Source organism: Ursus americanus, chromosome 25, assembly GCF_024610735.1.
Source record: "Ursus americanus isolate L20-20 chromosome 25, mUrsAme1.1.p, whole genome shotgun sequence".
Taxonomy (NCBI): domain Eukaryota; kingdom Metazoa; phylum Chordata; class Mammalia; order Carnivora; family Ursidae; genus Ursus; species Ursus americanus.
In genome coordinates this window covers 23,656,339-23,678,768 of record NC_142151.1, presented here as the reverse complement: position 1 = coordinate 23,678,768, position 22,430 = coordinate 23,656,339, and the positions used below count along the sequence as shown (strand labels likewise).

Below are 22,430 nucleotides of genomic sequence, written 5' to 3'. Positions count from 1 at the left end.
TTCTTTCTTGGTATTTAGCCTAAATTTACTTCTCTTGATTATACTCATTACTCCTAGTTACCTCCCTTATTGTGGATGTGTCAGTAATGATCTATCTTTAGCCAACTGGCCTTTGTTTACAGTTCTTCCCACAAGATTGAGGCTGATGTTGTAATGATGCTTAGAGATGATATAATATAGATGTGGGTAATTGGGCAATCAAATTCAAAGTACATTCTAAACCTAGAATTAGTAGGAAAGTAATAAATGGCACTCAGTGTTGGTTTTCTACATCGATTGTACTTTGGTTTGCATTTAAGGACATCTGTACTTGATACTTCAAGCTTATTCACATACAGTTACTTTGTATGGCTTATAATATTAGTGAATGCTAGCCTAATTAATAGCTGAGAAGTTTATTATGTATATATTATTTGATGTGGCACCGATCTTTTATTTTTTATTATTTGCACAAAATCAGCATCTCCTACAATCTAACCTTTGATCATATTTGCTTACTGCTTCCTGCCCTCAAGTCCTTGATTTCCATTTCCTTTTCAGTAGTAATGAGACAAATTATCAAACAAGCTCATTTGAGGAAACTCCAATCGTAATCAGTTAGCTTGATGGAGGAAGAGATTTTTGGAATGCAGCATTTATCCTCCTCTGTGGATACCCAGTGTAGTAATTTAAAGCTTAGTGTAGTGTATTGAGCACCCACAAAGTGAGCTTCACAAAGTAAAACCAGATTTCTTCATTCCACAGAGAATAGATATTTATTCATAAGCTGTCTGTGTCTGGGGATTTTTGTTTTGTTTTGTTTAACATTTTCATAATGCGCTAACCAGGGACACCACTTTTTGTGCTTTTCTACAGAATTGAATCTAAAGGCATGAGTTAAACAAAAGGCATCACAAAGTTGCGAACCTAGAATGTGAGTACACAAGGGGGAGAAATCCAACCCAGAAATAGCCATTTAAAAAAGGAGAAGCCAAGTGGAGAACCCTAAAATATGAATCAGGAACCAGAGCAGAAATAGATGAAAGAAAGGCCAGATTACAGAATTTAGGGCAGAAGCAGACCAGGCATTGTGAAGTTCAATAGAGAATTCATCCTCCCTGAAGACCAAGAAAATGGAAGCACAGGAAAAGAAATACGAATATTCAAAAATAAAACAGTTAAAGCTAAAGATGACAGACAACATAGACGTAACGCAGACTTTAAGCACTGAGAGACTAGGCATATAGAAAGTAATAAGACAGCAACAGTGGGACTAGGAGAGGACATCTCAAGAACAATTTTGTGGGGCTGTGTTTGACTAAACCCTTCTGACCTGAGTGCAAATGGGAGTTCTGGATTCTCTGAAGGCTAGGAGTAGTCTTACGCATTTCTAATATTGGGGCCAAGCCTGGGAAATCAACGAATCTTAGTAGATAATCACATCTCTAAAAGCTAACACTAACATGGTACCTACTATGTTCTGAGCACTGTTCTAAATACTTTACATATTATATATTAACTAATTTAATCTTCATAATAACCTGATGAATATGGTATACCATGGCTACATCCCCATTTTACAGATGAAGAGCAGATACCAGAGAGATTAGATAAGTTGCCCGGGTTTACGCAGCACCAGGCTTTGCTTGCAAGCAACTTGGCCCAGAGACCATGCTGGGATTCACTATACTGCCATAGCCCCTTCCAGTCCATCACCAAATCCTGATAACTCTAGCTCTTAAATATCTGTAAAGTGTGCTTCCTCATCAACCGATTGTCACAATCTCAATCACTGCCGTGCCCTCCGCCTCCCGTGTTGCTCCACGGCAGACCTCTCTCTATCATCACCACCATCTCTGCAGCTCTGGATTTATCAGTGGTATTCCATAGGTTAAACGCTTAATCAATTAGAAAGTCAGGAAGGGATTATTTTTCATGTACTTCTCATTTTAGTTTTCATGTGAACATGATTCCTTTTGAAAGCACCTGAATTATTAGCCCTCTCTACTGGCTCTGAGACTAGGGCAAGGGGTTAAACTCTGCACCTCAGGTTTTTCATCTATGAAGTGGGGCCCATAAGAGTTCCCACCTCATGGGATTTTTATTAATACATGTAAAGTAATTAGAGGAGTGCCTGTATATAAGAAGTTCTCAAGAAACATTACATCTTATTAGAAGTAGCAGTGGTGGTAAAAAACAAAGCAAACACAAGCTCTACATTCCAAAATGTGAAACACCGATCTATATGAACTTACATACACACATCATATAAGCATGTATAAGCACACGTACATATGTATATTTTTGCAAATATACATTTCCCATTATTTCCTGGGGTATAGATTTCACATTCCATCAGAGGCAAGCCAAAAATCTAAACCTCCTATGTGAAATAGCCTTTAATTTGTACATGACTGCCAGGTAGGCAATGCTATTTGTCAATGAGCTTTTAAACTTAATGAAATTTAAGATTAGTTCTTCAAATTTTATTTCTTAGAAAAACAATAAACATGGAAGCAAATTTAAAGAAAAGTATTCAATTTCAGTGGCGTGAATGACGAGGGAAAGGTTTGTGTTTCTGGTCATGTAAGGAAAAAAATAGCTGAAGAGTATAGATTTCAGTGTTCCAAAATAAAAAATGATGCCTGATCAGGACTGGAAGCTTCAGATCAAAAGGGCAATTTTAGAAAATTGTGGTGAGTGAATGAGGGCACTAGTTTATTGAAGAAATCAATTTGCTATCTTAACCAATGGCACCAGCGCCATCCCTATAATCTCTGAAAATAGATAGACACTTTGCGGTTCACCAATCCGTAGATTGCATCTGCTTCCTTACACCTGGCAAGCTCACACCCTTTTCGAATAAGATAGTATCACAGGAGCTTTGTGGGTTTATGAAGCCACAAGTTTATTAGTTAGATAAAATCTCTAAGCGTTTAGGAGTTTAAAACTGTGTTGTCAAACCTATTTCAGTTATTATGGCAATTTCCAAAGTAAATATGACACAGTAACTTTTAAATCTTGTCATTCTGTTTCCTTGAGTGTGTGATTTGTGATAATGTACGGCAAGGCTTCCTGTCTTTGTTTCCAAATTCAGCTGTACAGAGAGAGTAGCAGTTGAGATACTGAAACTTAGAATCTACAAATAGTAAATTGTACACCTCCAATTACCCCAAATAATTTTTTTGGATAAAGGTGGGCCAGAAATTTTAATGGGAAAATAAATATGGCTCTATTATTATTTTTTAACTTAAATATAACTGACATAAAACATTAGTTTCAGATATACAGTATAATGATTCAATATTTCTGTATATTTTTGTGAAACAATCACCACAGTAAATCTAGTTAACATCCATCACCATACATTGTTACCAAATTTATTTTTCTTGTGATGACTACTTTTACGATATATTCTTTTAGCAAGTTTCAAATATACAATACCGTATTATTAACTATAGTCATCATGTTGTATATCCCCATGACTTATTTATTTTATAGCTGGAAGTTGGTACTTTTTAACTCCCTTCTTCCATTCCTCACCTCTCCCTCCCCCCTGCCCCCCCCCCCCCCCACTTTCTGGAAATCACTAATCTGTTCTCTGTATTCATGAGCTCAAGTTTTGTTATTGCTGTTTATGTGAGTGGGTGGGTTTTTTTTTTAAGATTTCACATATAAGTGAGATCATATGGTATTTGTTTTTCTCTGTTTTATTTCACTTAGCATAATGCCCTCAAGTTTCATTCATGTTATGCAAATGGCACGATTTCATTCTTGTTTATGGTTGAATGGTATTTCATTAAATATACATACCACAGTTTCTCCATCCATCCATCCATCCGTCCATCCATCCATCCATCCATCCATCCATCTTAGGTTGCTTCCATATCTTGGCCATTGTAAATAATGCTGCAGTGAACATGGGGGTGCATATATATCTCTCAAATAAATAAATAGCTCATAAATAAATAAATAAATAAATAAATAAATAAATAAATAAATAAAATCTTTAAAAAAGTTCCAGAAACTTCAGCTAAAACAAAGCAAAACAAAACAAAAAACTACATCCTTGTCAACTCTTGTTATTTCTTGTCTTTTTGATAATAGCCATTCAAGTAGGTGTGAGGTGATATCTAATTGTGGTTTTGATTTGCATTTCCCTGATGATTAATGATGTTGAGCACCTTTTCATGTACCTGTTGGCCATCTGTATGTCTTCTTTGGAAAAATGTAAATATGGCTTTAAATGTATAATGCAGTAGTCAGGGGAGAAAATAACATTGGGGACAGGACAGGATCCTCTTTAATATATTGTTCTGTCTCATTTAAATGATCAAAAAGGTCTAATACAGTAAAGACTTATTAGAACTCAGTGTTCAAAGACCTAAATAAGCCTTTTTTTTTTTTTGTCTTTTAGCATCTAATTTTAGGAATAGAACCAAATCCTAAGGAAATAACATGATACCAATTAATGTTTTGGAAAAGCAAATTGCAAGGTGTTCATCTAAGTTATTATATTTTCTATCAAGTTCTACACACAGAATTTCTACATGAGAATTAAGTTTTATTAGGAACTATAGGTATAGATTTAGGAAAACTGAAGTTTTCCAATTAAGTCCAGGCTTACTATATTACCAAAATGTAAATATGGGTATTTAGCTGTATTCTTAACATTACAAAAAAATGTCTCTGAAAGAATAATATATACCTATAATATATAAATACATATTTCAATATAATAACATGAGATATATATTTTGTGTATTGTTGGATAGTCTCCAGAACTCTTCCACATATATCGTAGCATCCTCAGGTAATTTTATGAAGTAAGAAGGGCCAGTAGAGTAAACTTCATTTTGCAGTTGAAGATGCTGGCAAGAGAGAAGAAAATGATGCAACCCAGAATGCTATTAATTAATAACTGAACTGGGATTAAAGTCTCCAAGAGCAGAGAATATTCCATAATTTTAAGCTGAAGTATAATTTTGTGGAGATGATAATATGAAACAAAATTGCCTTGTAGCTATTATTAACCTTAAAACATTGGTGCTACATGGGAACAAGATGTCTCAAAGAACAACAGGCTTTTTATTTTCTTGGCTTTCATCGCTGCCAAATGAAGTGTTCAATGAAGATTAGGTCTTATTATTACTGTTACATAGATTTTGAAAAATTCCTAGATATACCACCCCAAAGTAAATTAGTGCTACTGAAAAAAAGATATAATTTATGATATATTTATGAGAACTATTGTTGTCTTAAGTTAGCAACATTGTTACTATTTTAACCACCATTTAGAAAGCAGGAATTTCTTTCCAAAAATTAATTGGTATGAATTACTCTTTTGATGGGGATAGAATGTAATGACCCCTGGTTTTATGCATTTGAGCAAAAACTTTCACTTCATATCAAATTGTCATCCTTAGGTATGAATCTGTTGACATCTTTCAGACTGCAAAGTGACGGCATCACTAGCAAACTCTAAGAATCATAGTGGCCACTTTTATGACTTAAAGGACCAGTGGAGAGCACCCCAAACCTCGTGCAATAAATCCTCCCACAAAGTAATGTTTCTTGTTTCATAGCTTGAACAATGAATTCGGTATGTATCACTGGGTGAACCTGGTGTGCTTAGACGTTTGTCTTTTTTCTTCCTTCTGTAAGTCTATTATCATGTAGTAGAAGGCTCCCAAATCTCAAGCCAAACATACATAGATACGAGCGAATTCTTGCTCTTGGGAGAGCAAGACTCAAATGGTTGTTCAATTATAGCGGAAGCGTGTTTGGTGATACTATTTTACATTCTTCAGCAAAATATGGTCTACACAAGAACTTATTCCAAATTACCAAGTCAGTTTGGACTGGCCACATGGTACAGTAATAGACCTAGAGGCATAGAGGGATGAGTTAAAGTCTTCTGAAAGAGTCTGTGTGGAGGAAACTACATGAAGAGCTATTACCACTGCTGCTCTGTGGCAGTTTGCCAGGACGGTAACCCTGAAACCCATCTGCTCTTACTGTGTTCTCAAAAAGAGGAGAAATGCATGTGTGGGGGAGTACTTGAGAAAGGATAAATGCATGATCAGATGTAACCCCCTACGCATTATTCCTCATGATGTGAAAATTCTTTTACAGGGACCAGGGAGATTCTGAACTGAGTAAGACCAAGTGAAAACAATTCTAGAAAACATTGCAGCTTGAACCTAATCCACTTAACTTGGTCTGTCTTTAAGTCGCCGCTTACTTTCTTTGAGAAGTTGAGCACCTCTGTCATTGAGTAGTGGTCAGATTAACTGTGCTGTCCTGCTTACTTGCTGGCTGAAGTTGTTTTTGTTACTTCTAATGTAAGCTTTTAGAAAGCTACAAAGTACAGTGACAGACACTATCATATTCAATTGGACATGCTTTCTGCAGATTTGTTAAGGATTTAGTCTACACATTTGTAGCATTTAGTTGCCATGGAGATGACCTCAGTGGTAAGAGGAACAGCCTTTAGGTTGGACCTCAGATTTTCCTTTCATTTCCATTTAATTTGATTTGACTGCAAAATGTCACTTCCATTGCATTGATTAAGCTTCGTTGCTGCCACCAGCCCTGTTAGAAAGGTGAAAGGGCAGGCCAGCTGCTGTCATTTTGCACCCCTACCCTTTTCTGATATCAATACAGATAGGCTTTTGAGATGAGAAACTCCTTCACTACATTGATGCAGACACAATTTCTCTTGCTCACTTCATGAAATATAATAAAACTAGAATTATGCTCCAAAGTTTTTATTCACTCAAAAGCACACTCTATATAACCTCAAGTTTTCTCTTTTTTCAGCTCCATGCTTTGGAAGTTATGATATCTAATGTATGACAACTAAAAATTACTGTCTTCGGTTTCCCTTAAAAAATTTTAAAGATAAACTCTGCAGTTGCCTACTTTTTGAAATAGTTAATTTATAGTTTAAATGAATCAGAAATAAATTACAGAATTAAATTATACAAATATGAAGCATTAATTTCTGCTTGTATGGATTGGAAGTGCTCTCCTTAGGTATTAATTAAGGTAAATTGGAAGCAAAATGATGCATTAGACAAAGTTTTTCTTTGGTACCCTGCATTGCTGCTTTCTGCTGCTTTCTTTATTTCCTTCCCTGACTTTTAATGCTATCAGTAACCCAGAACTCATCACTCTTGTCTTTTAGGTAAAAACAAAAACAAAAACAAAAACATCAAACTTGATAAATCAGCACTAAGATTTGAGAAATTAAACATGTTAACTTCCTTAGGAGTACAACATTTATATTTCACTAGAGAAGAGGAGAACATTATTTAACACAAGAAACTTAGGAGAACTCCAGTAATATACTGGGGAAGACAGTTTGATAGGAAGCCTTCCAGGTGTTTTTCAAATCATAGCACTTAGATTTCAGCCTCGATGTGAATGCTTGGTTCTGCTGCATTTAGGAGGTTACCATGTTAAATATGTTTTTCAAATCATAGCACTTAGATTTCAGCCTCGATGTGAATGCTTGGTTCTGCTGCATTTAGGAGGTTACCATGTTTAAATATGATATAATTTGGGGGGGAAAAAAAAAACCCTCAGTTCCTTGATGGAACATATACAAGAAACCTTGGAATTCATGGCTGGAAAACATAGAAGTCAGCGGTTGCTATAGATACGCCAGCACACTGGGGGCAAAGGACCTTGACCAGGGCATTGTAATTTCATGTTTTTTAAGAAAGGTAACTTTATTGACTAGCATTGAGATTAGGGGAAAAAGGAAGCCATGATTGCTATTTAGATCTTGGTTTCTTGGTTTGTGGGATTTGGGCCAGAATCAGGTGTGCTGTCCTTTGGGAATTGTCTCCAGCATTCTGTCCAATGTCTGTTTGGATAGTTCCTGTTATTTCTGTTGGAAGTCTATAAAGTGATATGCATTGGGAGAGTAGTGACAACTTTTTTGGTCTCTGCTATAGTAACTGCACCTATTTAGGCCAGTTTTGCTATGCTGGAATATTCTAGAATTCCAGTTAACAATAGACTGAAAGTCATAAGTGTGGCTGCCTTTACTTGTTATCTCTAAATGTTGTAGGGTAGTGTTTGTCAAACTGTAACGTGCGTATGAGTCACCTGGATGTCTTGTTAAAATGCAAGTTCTGATTCAGAAGGCCTGAGTGGGGCCTGAGATTCTGTGTGTCTAATGAGTTGGTTATACACTTTGTTGAGTAGGGACCTAGGGCAGGTTCTCAGTCTCAGTAAACATTGGAATCACCTGGGAAGATTAAAAACATCTGTGCCTGGGTCCCATCCTACCCCAGAGATTAATATTTAATTGAGTAGAGTGTGGCTGGGTATCAGGATTTTTAAAAGCTCTCCAGGTGATTTTGATGTTCAGCCAAGGGTGAACACCACTGATTAGATAATGGACCTGCTTGAAGATGAGGAAAATACAGAGAGATAATCATGTTGTAAAGAATATTTTCAAAACCTTCCTTAGGGTTTTATTTTTACTATTAATTTGGAGGTTTTAGAGAAGACACTGAGCCAAATATGTAAATAAAAATCAATTTATCATTCCATTCATTAACTGCAATTATTAGTCTGTAAGTGAACATTTACCAAAACTATCTTCAGCATTTCCTTCTTTTTAAAATAATTTAAGATAGGGTGGCAGATTTAGCAAATAAAATATATACTGAGGCGCCATTCCAGGCTGGTGAATCAGAACCTGCATTTTAACAAGATACTCAGGTGATTCATATGCACAACATAAATATTGCATGGGACACACTTAAAAAAATCAAATTTACTTGGGTGTCCTGTATTTTTTATCTTATCTTGCAACTCTATTTAGGAAGTAATTAACATTTATTTCATTACAGAATAAAATGGAAAGGAGTATTCTGAGTTTAGAGAACACTTTTAGTATCTTGCTTCTCATTTCACCTCATCTTCCTGTGTCTGCAATGCCCACTGATTTTTAAGCCTAACATAAAATAAGACCAGCTGATAGACCTCAAGATGTCATGCTGTGTATTAGAAACTAATAAGACATACTGTTCTGTGTATTTATGCAAGAATGGGAAACAGCCCTACCACTTTGAGGGTGGCAGTTTACATTAAACATTGTTTTACATCTTTTTCTTAGATTTATTTAATTGTCACAGATTTAAAAACCCTTTTATTTAAGGAATTCAGAAGCCACCTTGTTGTAACTAAAGGGTAACAAATTGGTTGTGCTCGTAAAACTACAAGTACCAGAATTCCCCAGAAAAAGAATGATCCCAAGGCTTATCTTCCTATGAAAAAAAACAGTCCCACAAGGCTAAAAAATGTTGTGTCTATATACCCAAATAAGAAATGCTAATCTTTTAAAAAATTACTTAGATTAACTAAAATGTCAAAGTTCAGCATTGTTAAAAGCAACATTTAACCTGGCTCATGTTGATAGCAGTGTCTTATGAATCACAGATATCGAAAAAACAGGTTATAAAAGTTTAGTCACAAAAATTAATTTTTAGGTTAAGGTAAAAAATATATCATTGACATTATTAGATTTTTCTTTCAACTGTCTCCCCTTTTGGAGTCTTTGTCACACATCTGGTACTCTATTAAGAAGACATTCATATGCTGGTATTGAATACAGTGATTTGCGCTTAAAAATGTAGTGTTGAGAACTCTATTTGGAATGTGTTGCTGCATATAAGATTGAGTTTTAATAGTGTTATATTTCTGTCTATAAATAACTTTTACTTCCTATCTGACATTAAAACAATGTATGGCATTTGGCAAAAAGTAAACTGCCAAATGATTTCTTAAGTGCCTAGTTAAGGGATGTCATTGTAAATTTTTTATCCTCGTGAAAAACACTGTAGGAATATGTCTTAGCTTTACTAATCCCTCAAAATAAATTATTTATTTTGGCACTATGAGATCATAAATGGTAATCAACATTCTGAAAAGTGTGACATTGTGAATTTTTATTTATAGTGAGTCAAGCTAATAGGTATATTATGTAGTGAAGTTATAATGCCACAATCAGGAAGGTAAATTATAACCAAGGCCTCACACTTGCAAATGCGGGGACCAAAGGAGGACAGAGCACATTTATTTGCAGTCCCAGTGAGGCGCTGGGGTGAATGGACATATCAGTGGCTTCAGAGTCAAATCTCTAATGATCCAACTGGACCTTAGTTCCTTCATTTGTAAAATGAGAGAAGAAATATTCCTTCATTGAGTTGTGAAGATTAAGATAAAGTTATGCGAAGTTCCTTAGATAATGTCAGTAGATATTCAGAAAAAAGTTAGTTTCCGCCTCAACCATCCTGATCCCCTAAATCCCTCCAACCCATTTGTACGATTCTCCTCCCTTGGTAGAGTTTCTAGAAATACCATATGGCATGTGGGAGGCTAAAAAGAGGTAAACTGTTAACTGTTACTTGGCCAGATTTAATTGCTCAAGTGTGATTTTTTTTACGCGAAGTCTAGTTAAAGTCCACTGAGGAAAACAATTTCTAATGAAGAAAAGAATACCTGCCTATTAAGGGAAAAGGCCGAAGAGCTGGTACCAGCACTAACTAGACACTCGTTTTGATGCAAATTATTTAATCGTTCTTGGCTGAGGTTTCTTTACCTTTACAAAAGAAGTAATGTTGAATTGTAATACCTCTTGGTTTCCCTCCAGCTCCTCTCATTGTAATGCTTCTTGGGTTGGGTTCCCCAAGGTGCTAAATTGGAGACTGGGAGTGTTCTTGGAATCAACACCTATGAGGGAGTAGGCCCCAAAACCAGGCATAGGGAGGAGCTGTACTGAGATGCAGTTATAACTCCAGCCTCAGTGGATCCCTGGAGAGCTTGGGCACTGCATGGACCTTCAGAGTTTTTGTGTCTGAGGCAAGGGTACCCAGCCTCTGTTGCTCTAAACCCATCCTAGGAGCATGACTCTGGGCAAGGCAACCCCACTCCTTCCCCTACGGGCAGGTCCTATGGAGGAGTCACTTAGAAATTAGCAGCAACCAGAGCACCTGGCAGCTAGAATGAGTGCCTCCGTCTTGGAGGGGCCTTTGACACAGATTCTACTGCATGAGGTTAGTTTTTTACCATTTCAGGGTCATGGCCTTAGCAGAATATCAGTCTTTACTGGAGTGCTGTCATTTTCAGAAATGTTTTGGGGGAAACACTAAACTTCAGGGGGTGCCTGGGTGGCATCTGCCTTTGGTTCAGGTCATGAACCCAGGGGCCTGGGATTGAGCCTTGCATTGGGCTCCTTCCTCCATGGGGAGTCTGCTTCTCCCTCTGCCCTTCCTCCTGCTCACGCTCCCTCTCCCTCTCTCTCTCAAATAAGTAAAATCTTAAAAATTTTTTTTAAAAAAGAAATGTTAAACTTTGGAATCTCTGGGTATATTTGGGGGGTGTTATTTTGAGCATAGGCTATGCGTGTACATTTTCGTTGACGTGAAATTAATCAAAATACTCTGATAAAGTCTTTGCTGAACTTCTCAGGAGGATAGACTTTTTGTATTATTTCTAAGAGATCTCTCTCATACAAACTTCTCCAAAGGTATCATGAAAAATAGCCTTGGCTTTTGGAGTTCCATTTGTAGTTGTGACCAAAACCAAAAGTGCTCAAGTACAGTATGAGACACTTTAAAGCATTCAAATAGGCAGTTACACAAATCATTGACAAAATCAGCCTACTTTGGTACTTTATTAATTTTTTTTAAAGATTTTATTTATTTATTTGAGAGAGAGTGGGAGAGAGCACAAGTGGGGTGAGGGGCAGGGGAAAAGCGGGCTCCCTGCTCAGGGGCTTGATCCCTGCACTCAGGGATCATGACCTGAGTCGAAGGCAGACACTTAACCAACTGAGCCACCCAGGCGCCCCTACTTTGGTACTTTAAAAAATGTTTTTCTTCTGGTTCTGTTCCAGTTTTGAGTAGGGGAATTCTTCCTGTCTCGGTACTGTTCACTCATCTTTAGTTGGTAATTTTTCAAGTATGAGGATGGTACAATTACACAGATGATGTGCTGTGGATTAGCCCTCCGGGCTGGGACCTCGCAGGGAAGGTATTTTTATGTTAGTTGAAACAGAGGGAACTGATGGATAAGACCATCAAGAAGATAAAGCTAACTTTATCTACATCTAAAGAAGTTCAGTGTATTAAATACCAATGCATTCTTGCAAGGGTCTTATTCAGTGGAAGAGATAAAGAGTGAACCTCTGTATCCCCTTTGTTGGCCTGAAAATGGAATGTCAAGCAGCATATAATCATCTTTCTTGTTTTAAAAAAAAGGAAAGTGAAAGAAAGCGATTTCTATTTGTGTCAGATTTTAGATGTCTTAATATTCTTTCCTGTCTAATTTTGCAGAAAGTGATAATAGAGTTCCTGTCAAATTAGAGGCTACAGACTTTTAACCTATGTCATGAAAAAAAAAAACCCACATTAGTTATTATTACCATAAACATAATTCAAATAAATATTTAGTTGTAATACCATTATGTTGAAGGGTGTACTCCAAGCATATAATTTTGCTCATTATAAATATTAAAAATTCAGAATGACAGTACATGGGAGAAGAAATGAAAAAAAACAAACAGAGGTTTGTGGAGTCTTTTGCTTCCAAAGATGGAGTTTCAGTGTGAATTCATAATTGGAAAAATTGGAATAAAAATGGAAGTGATTCCCATAAAGAATTGTGTAAAGAATTCTGCATCTCTGTTACTTATGGAACATGACATTATTTTCTAAAATGCCATAAATCCTGCCACATGTTTCTATCTGTGAGTCAGAGACCAAAGTGAATAGTATCAAGAGTGGATCAAAGTGAGAAAAGAAAGAAGCAAGTAGAAAACTCACTGTGTCCAACTTCATAGAAAGAGCTGCAAGCAAGTGATATTTCTGACCTTTGCTGAACCAATAGTTGAACCTGTTTTATTAGTCACCTGAGAATTACTTGCTTGAGTGGGATTGTTGAATGTGAAAATGATGCTGGACCAATATTTAGAATTTTTCAGACCTTTATTAAACTGGTGACAATTTTGAGTGTCTCATCACTACATTTTCCAAATACCAGTAAATAGAGCATGCATTTCCATAGTTCAAGTTTATGCATAAAATATCTAAGCAGGTGCATTTTCAGTGTGAAAGGGTATTTTCTCAGCCAAATTATTAGCATAAGAGAATGAATGAGAAAACAAAGAGCATACTCTAGAGAAGTCCTTTCTAACATTGCTTTTAGCAGTAGTATCAAATTGGGTCACAGATAATTAGATTAATTTGACTACCCTATGGTTTTATTTGGAGAAATGTAATGTGGCAACTCTCTTTGCTCTTGGATATCTATAGGATACAAGAAAATGGAAACACTCGGCCTTCAAAAAGGAAAGAGCTATTATGTCACGCTCAATCAGAGAGATGTAGACATTGATAGAGTATCAACACCTGAAGCCACTCTATTAAAGCATGCCTTGGTTCCGCAAGCAAAAGTCACAGAAAATTGGCTCCTGTTTCGCCATCTAGGCTTTTGCTACCACTTGGTTTCGTTTAATTGGCTATCATGTCCATTTACCAGAAATTGGCTCTGTTTTCCAGCTGCTGGATGTAGGAGTGATTTACTTGTGTGAGTGTTCTCAGGATTACACCTGCAAGAGTGTAGTTTCAAACATCATTTTTCTTAGAAAAATTACTAACTGTGTGTATCTGAATATGTATACTACAAAGGAATTGTAAACCCTAGGACCCGAGAGGCTTTTCGAAGGGTCTGACTTGTCTTAAAGACAGTATTAGCATAGAGGGGTCATGAAAGCCCCTGGGTGGGCCCTGGCCTATAAGGTATTATTAAGTACAATTTAAGGATCGTATCAAAGGAATTGAAAAATAAATAGTATAGCACAATTCTTGGTGTAGGCATTTTACCTAATATAGGGAAGCTTATAAACCCACATCTTAATGCTACACTGAGTAGATTGCTTTCATGTTTAGAGCGTAACCATTTAAGTATGCAGTTTTGTTCAACATTTTAAGAAATCAGGGTCGTTTGTTGTTGTTTTTGTTTGTTGTTTCTGCTTATTTCACATTGTAGTGGGGTTTTTTTGTTTTTTGTTTTTCTGGAAAAAAATTCCAGCATTTAACTTTGCTTTCCTGAACTAACGGGCATTTATGGTTATCTAATTACTGTAACCACATATTTCCTGAAATGTTGTTCACTAGTAGTTTAACCACAAATACAGATGCTCTAATTTCTACTCTTTTATAGATTTTCTGAATCAGGTCCATTGCTGTCATCAGGGGAAGGTTTATGTAAATCTAGAGTAAATATTTTAAAAATATAAGAATGAGTACTTTAAATGTAAAGGAAGATAAATGTAACATTCTTCTGAAACAAGTCTACTAAGGATTTTAAGTTTTTAAGACTTTCTATTTAATTACTTTGCATTGAAGCCAGCTGGTTTGGTAACTTTCATGACCTTATATTCCCTGAATGTTCTCATAAATCAAAGGAAGAATATGCTCAATTCTAACATTAGTCCTGGGGAAAACTCCATATTTGAAAACAAAAGAAAGAAAGGTAGAATCAAGGTTGCCTTGGGAATTTTGAGGTCCTTGGTAAGGTTAATTGGGAGGGCATAAATTCCTTTATCCTCAGATTTTTCTTTTCCTTTCTCTTTTCTCCCCCTAAGCTTTCCTGCCCTCTAACCCATCAATTTCTCTTGCAGTTTGAGCCTTCACACTTCAACATTGAACTTGGAGATATAAAAATATTCTAACAGGCAGGGGGATGGCCTTGATGATCTCTTAAAGTTCTTTTTAGTGCTCTATTTTAAATTCCAATGATTTAATAGAAACTCAAGGGTGAAATGGCCCTCTGGAGGTCATCAGTTGTAGTTCCCTCCATGTACGAATGCGTCCTACCTTCTGGGAATTGGCACTAATAGCCGGTCCCAAGGGACCTCTTTATTCTCTGGATTTCTTCAGCACTGTGGACTTACCTTGTTGACCAATTGGGAGAAGTGCATAACAGATTTGAGAATTTTTTCTAACTGTACATTTTACCTTCTTCCTAACTTAGGTTTTAAATATATAAATCATTGCTTGAGTGAATTACTCTTTTGAAAGATCTACCTTAAAGATTTCAGGTGTTGTTTTGAGGTGGAGTGGAATTTCTGGTGGATGAGAATTGAAGGAAGTCAGAATCCATTGAGATCAAGCAATTCAACGAACATTAATTGAGGACTTCCCTTTAAAGGGTTGTAAACTCTAATGCCTCAGAAGACAAGGCTGGTAACATAAATCTTGAATTAAGTCCTATATAAGCAGTAGGGATGGTGTGAGGCCTGAGCATTTCAGACCTGGTGCTATCATTCTTGTGCCAGCAGCTCTGACCAAAGCATGCCCAAAGTTTGCAAACGAATAAGTCTCTTTGCATGGTATCTGTTTCATCTTGTGGGAGATTCACAAGCGAACACCAGAAATTCCTGACCTCACTGAGCTACAGCAGTGATAAAAATTATTAATCATATGGTGGCTACCATTTAGAGAGTGGCTGCTAAGTCCTAGGCACCGTGCCACTCTTATTCAATCCTTATGCTTAATCCTATGTGATAGTCCTATTCAACTCTATTTCAGATGGAAAGGTGGAGGCCCAGAGATGAGTTACTTGTTCGTAGTCACTCCTTTAATAATTGTTAGAGGCCAGGTTAAAATTGAAGTCCTTCAACTTCGCAACTTCCAAAACCCATGCTCTTAACCATTACTCAGGTATATCTCAGGCTATCTTCTGGGAGATGTTACTAGGTATCTGTTTTTATTTATTTATTTTTAAAGACAATTGATGATTCTGTAATCAAATAATGGAAAACAAAATTCGAGTTACAGAAGGTTGCATCCCACACATTACTTACTATGGGACTTTGTCCAGGTCCTTTAATTTTACTGTGTTGTGAATCCCCCAAAGTAGGTATATATATATATTTTGCAGTTGTTTCCCAAGCTTGTGAATTGTTCAGATTGTCTCAAGTCCTAGTGTTCTAGGGAACAAACTTTGAGAAACTCTTATCTGTTCATACCCAGCCCTCTCACTGAGATAAGTGTTGTCATTAAAGAGCAAAATATTTTGGGTGCACACAGGATAGATGTTAACCAGAGAATGTGTCAGAGGGAAGGTAGCATTTGGCATTGGGTCTTAAAAAAAGGATGATATTTTCACAGATTATAATATTTACATAGATGATATTGGGCATCAGAGAACATTCCAGGAAAAATTATTTCAGTCAGACAACAGTGCAAACATACACATAGAGAGTGGAATGTGCAAAGGTGAATTTGGGGAACATAGAAAAAATTGGTAGATAAGCATCATTTGATATTTCTCGTGTTAATCTTAACTGTTGATTATACTTTAGAAGATTGGCTTTATTTTTTCAAATATTAGAAAAGCTCGCTTGAGGAAAATTTCAAGTCATATGACATAGGATGTCATCTTCACTCATACTATTAAAATTATTCATTGAACAAATATTTACTGACCACTTATTATATTCAGAGCTCTGTTTTGGGTGCTGAGGCTACAGCTGTAAATAAGGTATGCAAGCTTCCTGTTCTCAGACAACTCGCAGACAGAAGCAACACAAATTTAAAAAGGCAACAAGACAATGTCAACTAGTGATAAGTACTATGTAGAGAGATAAAATAGGCTGATGTGGGGTGAAGAGTGCCTTAATGGCTAGTTTAGAATAACAAGAAGGAACCAGACATTTGAAGATCACGGGGATAACATATTACGCGGAGAGAACAGCTGGTGCAATATCCCTAAGGGAGAAATGAATTTGAGGTTGTGAGGAAAGAGAAAAGGCTAATGTGGTTGGAGCATTGGCAAGGAGGAAAATGGTAGGAAGAGTTCAGAGAGATTGACAAGAACCAGACCACAGAGTAAGGAGTTAGAATATTTTTTTAAACATCATGGTTAACTATTTAAGAAGGTTAAGAAGGGGCTTGACTGTGTGTGTGTGTGTGTGTGTGTGTGTGTGTTTGTGCGTGTGTGTGTGTGCGTGCATGCACACACGCACACACATGCACACAGATGGGCATGATCTCTGGCTGCTTTGTGGAGAATAAATTGTAAGGGGAAATGGAGAAGCAGGGGGACCAGTTAGAAGTGATCACAAGTCTAGGGAGGACTAGTTTGGACGAGGGGTGGTAGTTAAGATGGAGAGAAGTGGACACATGAACATACAGGGCTATTAAATTGAAGTATAGTTGGCATACAGTATTACATTAGTTTCAGGTGTATAACATAGTGATTCAACAAGTTCACATGTTATGCTGTGCTCACTACAAGAGTAGCTACCGTCTGTTGCCATACAAAAAATATGGAACACTTGGCAAATTTGGGTGTCATATTTGCGCAGGGGCCATGCTAATCTCTGTATTGTTCCAATTTTAGTATATGTGCTGCTGAAGAGAGTGCAACATGCAGGTTTTTAAGGACATGCTAATGAAATGGATGTATGGGATAAAAGGAAGGAAATTAGGTATATATTGGTGGTATTTATTGATGAGCTGAGGGAGGTTTAGGGGGGAAATCAGAAGTTTTGTACTGGACACATTAAGTTGGAGATGTGTATTAGACTTTCTAGTAGAGAGGTCAAATAAACAATTGGACAGGTGAACCTTGAATTCAAGGGTGAGGTCTATGCTGGAGATATAGGGATATATTATTCAACATTGTTCCACTAACAGAGTTGAGAAGGTCTACCTACCCATAGTTAAAATACATTTTAAAGGTAAAATGAATAAATTTGTTAATAGAAAATTAAAAGTGACTAGAATACACAAATTACTATAGTGTAACCTTGGTTTTGTGTACTACCGGTTTTCTCATCATTTATTAAGTGCTGGTACAGAAGCAAGAAGACATTAAATTTTTGTATTGAATACCTAGAAAGTCTTTTGGAGTTCAAATACCCATCTCCTCTACAACTTCTGGACAAATCTATTTCCAGCAGAAGACTGAATGCGCAGGATTGGAAAGGCATGTGTTTGCCTCCCAGAGCAGGCATTTCTAGGCTTATTATGTTCTTCCTTTTCTTGTATAGATATTTTCCCACTCATAATCTTCCTTCCATTTTTACCAAATGCTACAGTTTCAGACATAAAAGAGGGCCCAATCCTCACTCTTTATAATAACCCCTCATGTATTTTGAGATAGGTATTGTACCTTTCTTGTTTCCTAGGTTAATCATACCCGCTACTTTTAGTTTTTTCTCATGCGACATGACTTTAAGTCCTCTGTCCCTTCTGGTTACTCTTGTTTCTAGAGAATTTCTTTGCATTCCTCTCCAAGCAGGGCACCTGGCATTACTATGTTCCCCATAGTACTATGGCTTTGTTTCACCAAGACTGAGTGGAGGAAGCCTTGGCTTCCAGTTTTTAGATGCCATACTTATATTGATGGGAAACAATGCAAGGTCCCTGTGCTTTTTTTTTTTTTTTTTAATAAAATAACCGTTGCCTTTGTAATAGGTTTAGATTATAAAGTTGAAAGATAGTATACAGAGTTCTTCCATATGTTCTCCATCCAGTCTCCACTATGGTTTACATTTTATATTACTATGGTATGTTCAGCACAACTAAGTAGCCAACATTGGGTACTTTGCTTTTAACTCTATATTTTATTTGGATTTCCTTAGTTTTTAGGGAAATGCCCTTTTTCTGTTCTAGGAATTTATCCAGAATACATATTACATTTAGTTGTCATGTCTCATTATTTTCTTCTGGATTGTAACAGTTTCTCAGATTTTCCTTGTTTCCATGACCTTGACAGTCAGATATTTTGTAGAATGTCTCTCAATTTGTGGGTTTTTTTTTTTTTTTTAATGGTTGGACTGGGGTTATGGGTTTTGGGGAGGAAGATCACAAAGGTGAAGTGCCATTCTTATTATATCAAGGGCACATATTGTCAACTTGACTTATCACTGACATTAACTTTTCATCACCTGGCCATGGTTTCTCTATTTTGAGGTTACTTTATTCTCTTTCTATATTGTAATCTTTGGAAGAGCAGCCCACACTCAAGAGGTGAGGAGTTAAACTCCATCTCCTCAAGGCAGAGTGTTTACATAAATTATTTGGAATTCTATAGGGGAGATTTGTCAGTTTCCCCCATTTATTTATCTACTCAATCATGTATTTATATAAGTATGGACTCATGGATATTTGTTTGATAGTTTGGATTATAATTCAATAGTATATTATTTGTTTTGTTGCTCAAATTGTTCCAGTTTTGGCCAATGGAGGCTTTTGCCTGTTGGCCTCTGTGTCCCTTTGACATACCCCCACCATTTTTTTTTCCCCTGTTCTTTTAAAATCAGTGCTGCTGTAACTCATGAATCTCCTATCTTATACTGTGCTATTGTTTTTGGGGGGCATTGTGGGTATAAAAACAAGCTTTATAATTGTCCTTGTTAAATTTCACCCTCATAGAGCTTCCTGTTACCATCATCTCTTTCCTACTGTAACAATGGCTTCTTCCGTGGTCTCTGAACTTCCATTCTAACCACCTCTGCCCGCATTGTATTTGGTTCTTTGAATAGCAGCCAGAGTGATCTTTACAAACAAATCAGTTATATCTCTCCTCCATGTATCAATGCATAAAACTTTACACGATCTAACTCTTGTTTATGTCTCTGATCTCAAACTCTTCACCTTTATATCTCTCACTCAGTATGTTTTAGCCACATGACTGTCTTTCCCAAGCTTGTCTCCAGGAGGTTTTTTAACATTGATTCTCTCTGCCTGGAATGTTCCTCCCTCATACCTTCGAATAGCTTATTTTTCCTTGCTATTCAGATCTTAGCTCAAATGACACATTTCAGGGAGGACTTTTCTTGAATTCAATCTAAGGTGGCTTCATTTTCTCCCTATCACAGTGTCATGTTTTATTTTCTTTATAGCAAACTTTCTTTAATAATTTTTTACCTATTTATTATCTTTCTGCTTCTCCCGCCATTAGAACGTAACAGGGTCTTGTATCTCTTGTTCATAGCTGTATCTGCAGTGCATAAAGCAGTTCCTGGCACATGTAAGGAGCTCAATATATATTTGTTAAATGTTGGTTGCGAAAGGCCCAGTTACATCTCCTGAGTAACACTTATCTTTGAGGTCCCCATAATCTGTAAGCCCTTGTGTTGTGATACCTTCGTTACTTCCTGCTATTGCCTTTATAGGATTGTATTGTACCATTCTGATTAAGATTGTATAATATTTCTTTAGATAGCATGTTGTGCCGGTCATAGTGAATTTTCCCCTTAGAAAATAAAGCCAGCCCTGTTTCCATCAACACTTGCTTGTAGCCTATAACCCCAAGCCCTCCCTATGTGCCCCCCTTCCTTTGTAGATCACCAGGACAAGATAGGAGAGGTAGAGGCAAAACTTAGAGCCACCAAAATTTTTCCTTCCAACTGTCAGTTAAGGTAGCAGTTCTCTCTGGATGCAGTTGCTCAACTTTTTTAACCTCAGCTATTTATACTATTTTTCAGCTTATATCTGTCTTGACCTCAACGAAATCATCATGAGGTATCTTAACTGACACCCAGATATGGTGTATCTGATACGTTCCTTGTGTTACCACTTTAACCCATTCTGACTCCTTATGATCCTTATTTCCTGGTCTTAATGTTCAAAAGCTATTTCTTTAATAATTCATTTTAGAGTCTCTCTTTGGATCTACATAAAACTCAGTAGTCTGTTGCTATAAAATTTATTTTTCTTTTTACCACTTCTGTTTAGTCACGTTGGACTAATACACAGTTACCTAGTTAAAAAAATATTTAACAAGCTTCTCAAGCAAACATAATGTTTTACCGTGTTAAGGAATATGCAGTTGATCAGACATATTTGATACCATGCAGATTTGACCATACTTTACATGAGCTATATAGCACTTTACAGTCCCTGTAAAATCACTCACTAATTGACAATTCCTCATTTAAGTCAATGATTCATTATCGTTTTAACTAACTTAAATATAAACACTTTGTAACAGTATGAGTACTTACGACTTGCTTCCAGGTATAATGGGAATTGCATTAGAAACTGCCATTAGCTTATAGAGGTACCCAGTACCATCAGTTACTACGTTTCAATCTCAATTCTTTCGGATGGTGGGAAACCTTATCATCTAGTATTTATTTTTGCTGTGGTGTTGTCTTTGGTTTGCTTCTTTTGGAAACATACTCTGAGTCTCTGACATTTGCATCTATGAAGTTTATTGTTGTGTGCTCTTGGGAACAATACCTATGAGGGGTGAGGGAAGCAGGATGGGCAGATGGAGAGGTCGAATTGAGATGCAGTTGCAACAGAGGCTGCAGCCAATTCTATGGAGACTTCTAGAACTAGGCTGGCCATTCGGAGGAGGCCTGAGTTGAGGTAGGGGCTGGTCTTTGTACCTCCTTATTTAGCAGTCATTAGACATTTGCTGCCCCTGGGGAGGAGTTTAGCCTTCAACAGAGGCAGTGTCCAGAGAGGGGCTCAGCTGTGATCTGTTAGCATTCTGTGCTCCAGCAGCTGGGGTAGTGAGTGCTTCAAACTGAACGGAAGACCTTCAGCTGTCGGGTGAATAGAACGCCACAGCATCTTCTGTGGGTAAATTTGTATAAATTTCATGTCCCATTGCTAACTTTCTGTTTCTGTGCCATTTGCATTCACCCTCGAATTGTTGTACTCCCATTCTTGCCCAGGCTCTTATATCTACCCTGAATATGTCCTTCAGTTTCTTCATCTGTAGAGTGGCGATAGTAATACACACACATGCAAACACACACACACACACACACACACACACACACACACACACACACGAGTGCCCTGGCATATAGTTGAATGCTTAATAGGAATAAGTGCCTTCTATCAAGACTTTGAAATGCTTCTTTAACTAATCTGGCTAAGACCCTAACGATTAGATTTCACAGACCCCTATTCCTCCATTTGAAAGAGAATAGTTACTTCTTGTATCCTGTAGGCATTTCAAGAAGGATGTAGCATTGAAATACAAAATGGGCTTAGAGAACCTTGAAATATCAACAACCTCCTATCCAGAACTAGCTCAGTTCCTCCCACCTCCCCCACATCAACCTCCTTGTTAAACACTAGTTTAAAGACTGCAGGTTTTTGGAAGCTTCTCAAACTTCCGAACATTAGCATTATATGCAATAATAATCTAAGGATTTACTGACCAAGTCCTTTGTTCATAGTTGACAAGAAAGCAGTACATTTTTTCAGCTATTGTATGTAGCACTATATTAGAATGGGTGTTGAAAAAGCTGCTTTTCGGGGCGCCTGGGTGGCACAGCGGTTAAGCGTCTGCCTTCGGCTCAGGGCGTGATCCCGGCGTTATGGGATCGAGCCCCACATCAGGCTCCTCCGCTATGAGCCTGCTTCTTCCTCTCCCACTCCCCCTGCTTGTGT

The 22,430-nt window shown here is 37.1% G+C and overlaps 1 protein-coding gene and 1 non-coding gene across 14 annotated transcripts in view; one reads left to right on the top strand and one right to left on the bottom strand.

Moving 5' to 3' along the window:
- SOX5 (SRY-box transcription factor 5) overlaps positions 1-22,430 on the top strand; it is a 963,841-nt gene that overhangs the window by 88,287 nt on the left and 853,124 nt on the right. The gene's annotated exons all lie outside the window — the stretch shown is intronic.
- On the bottom strand, positions 17,330-17,433 carry LOC123801711 (U6 spliceosomal RNA). The gene has a single exon (XR_006782321.1). It is a non-coding gene; the product is annotated as a U6 spliceosomal RNA (small nuclear RNA).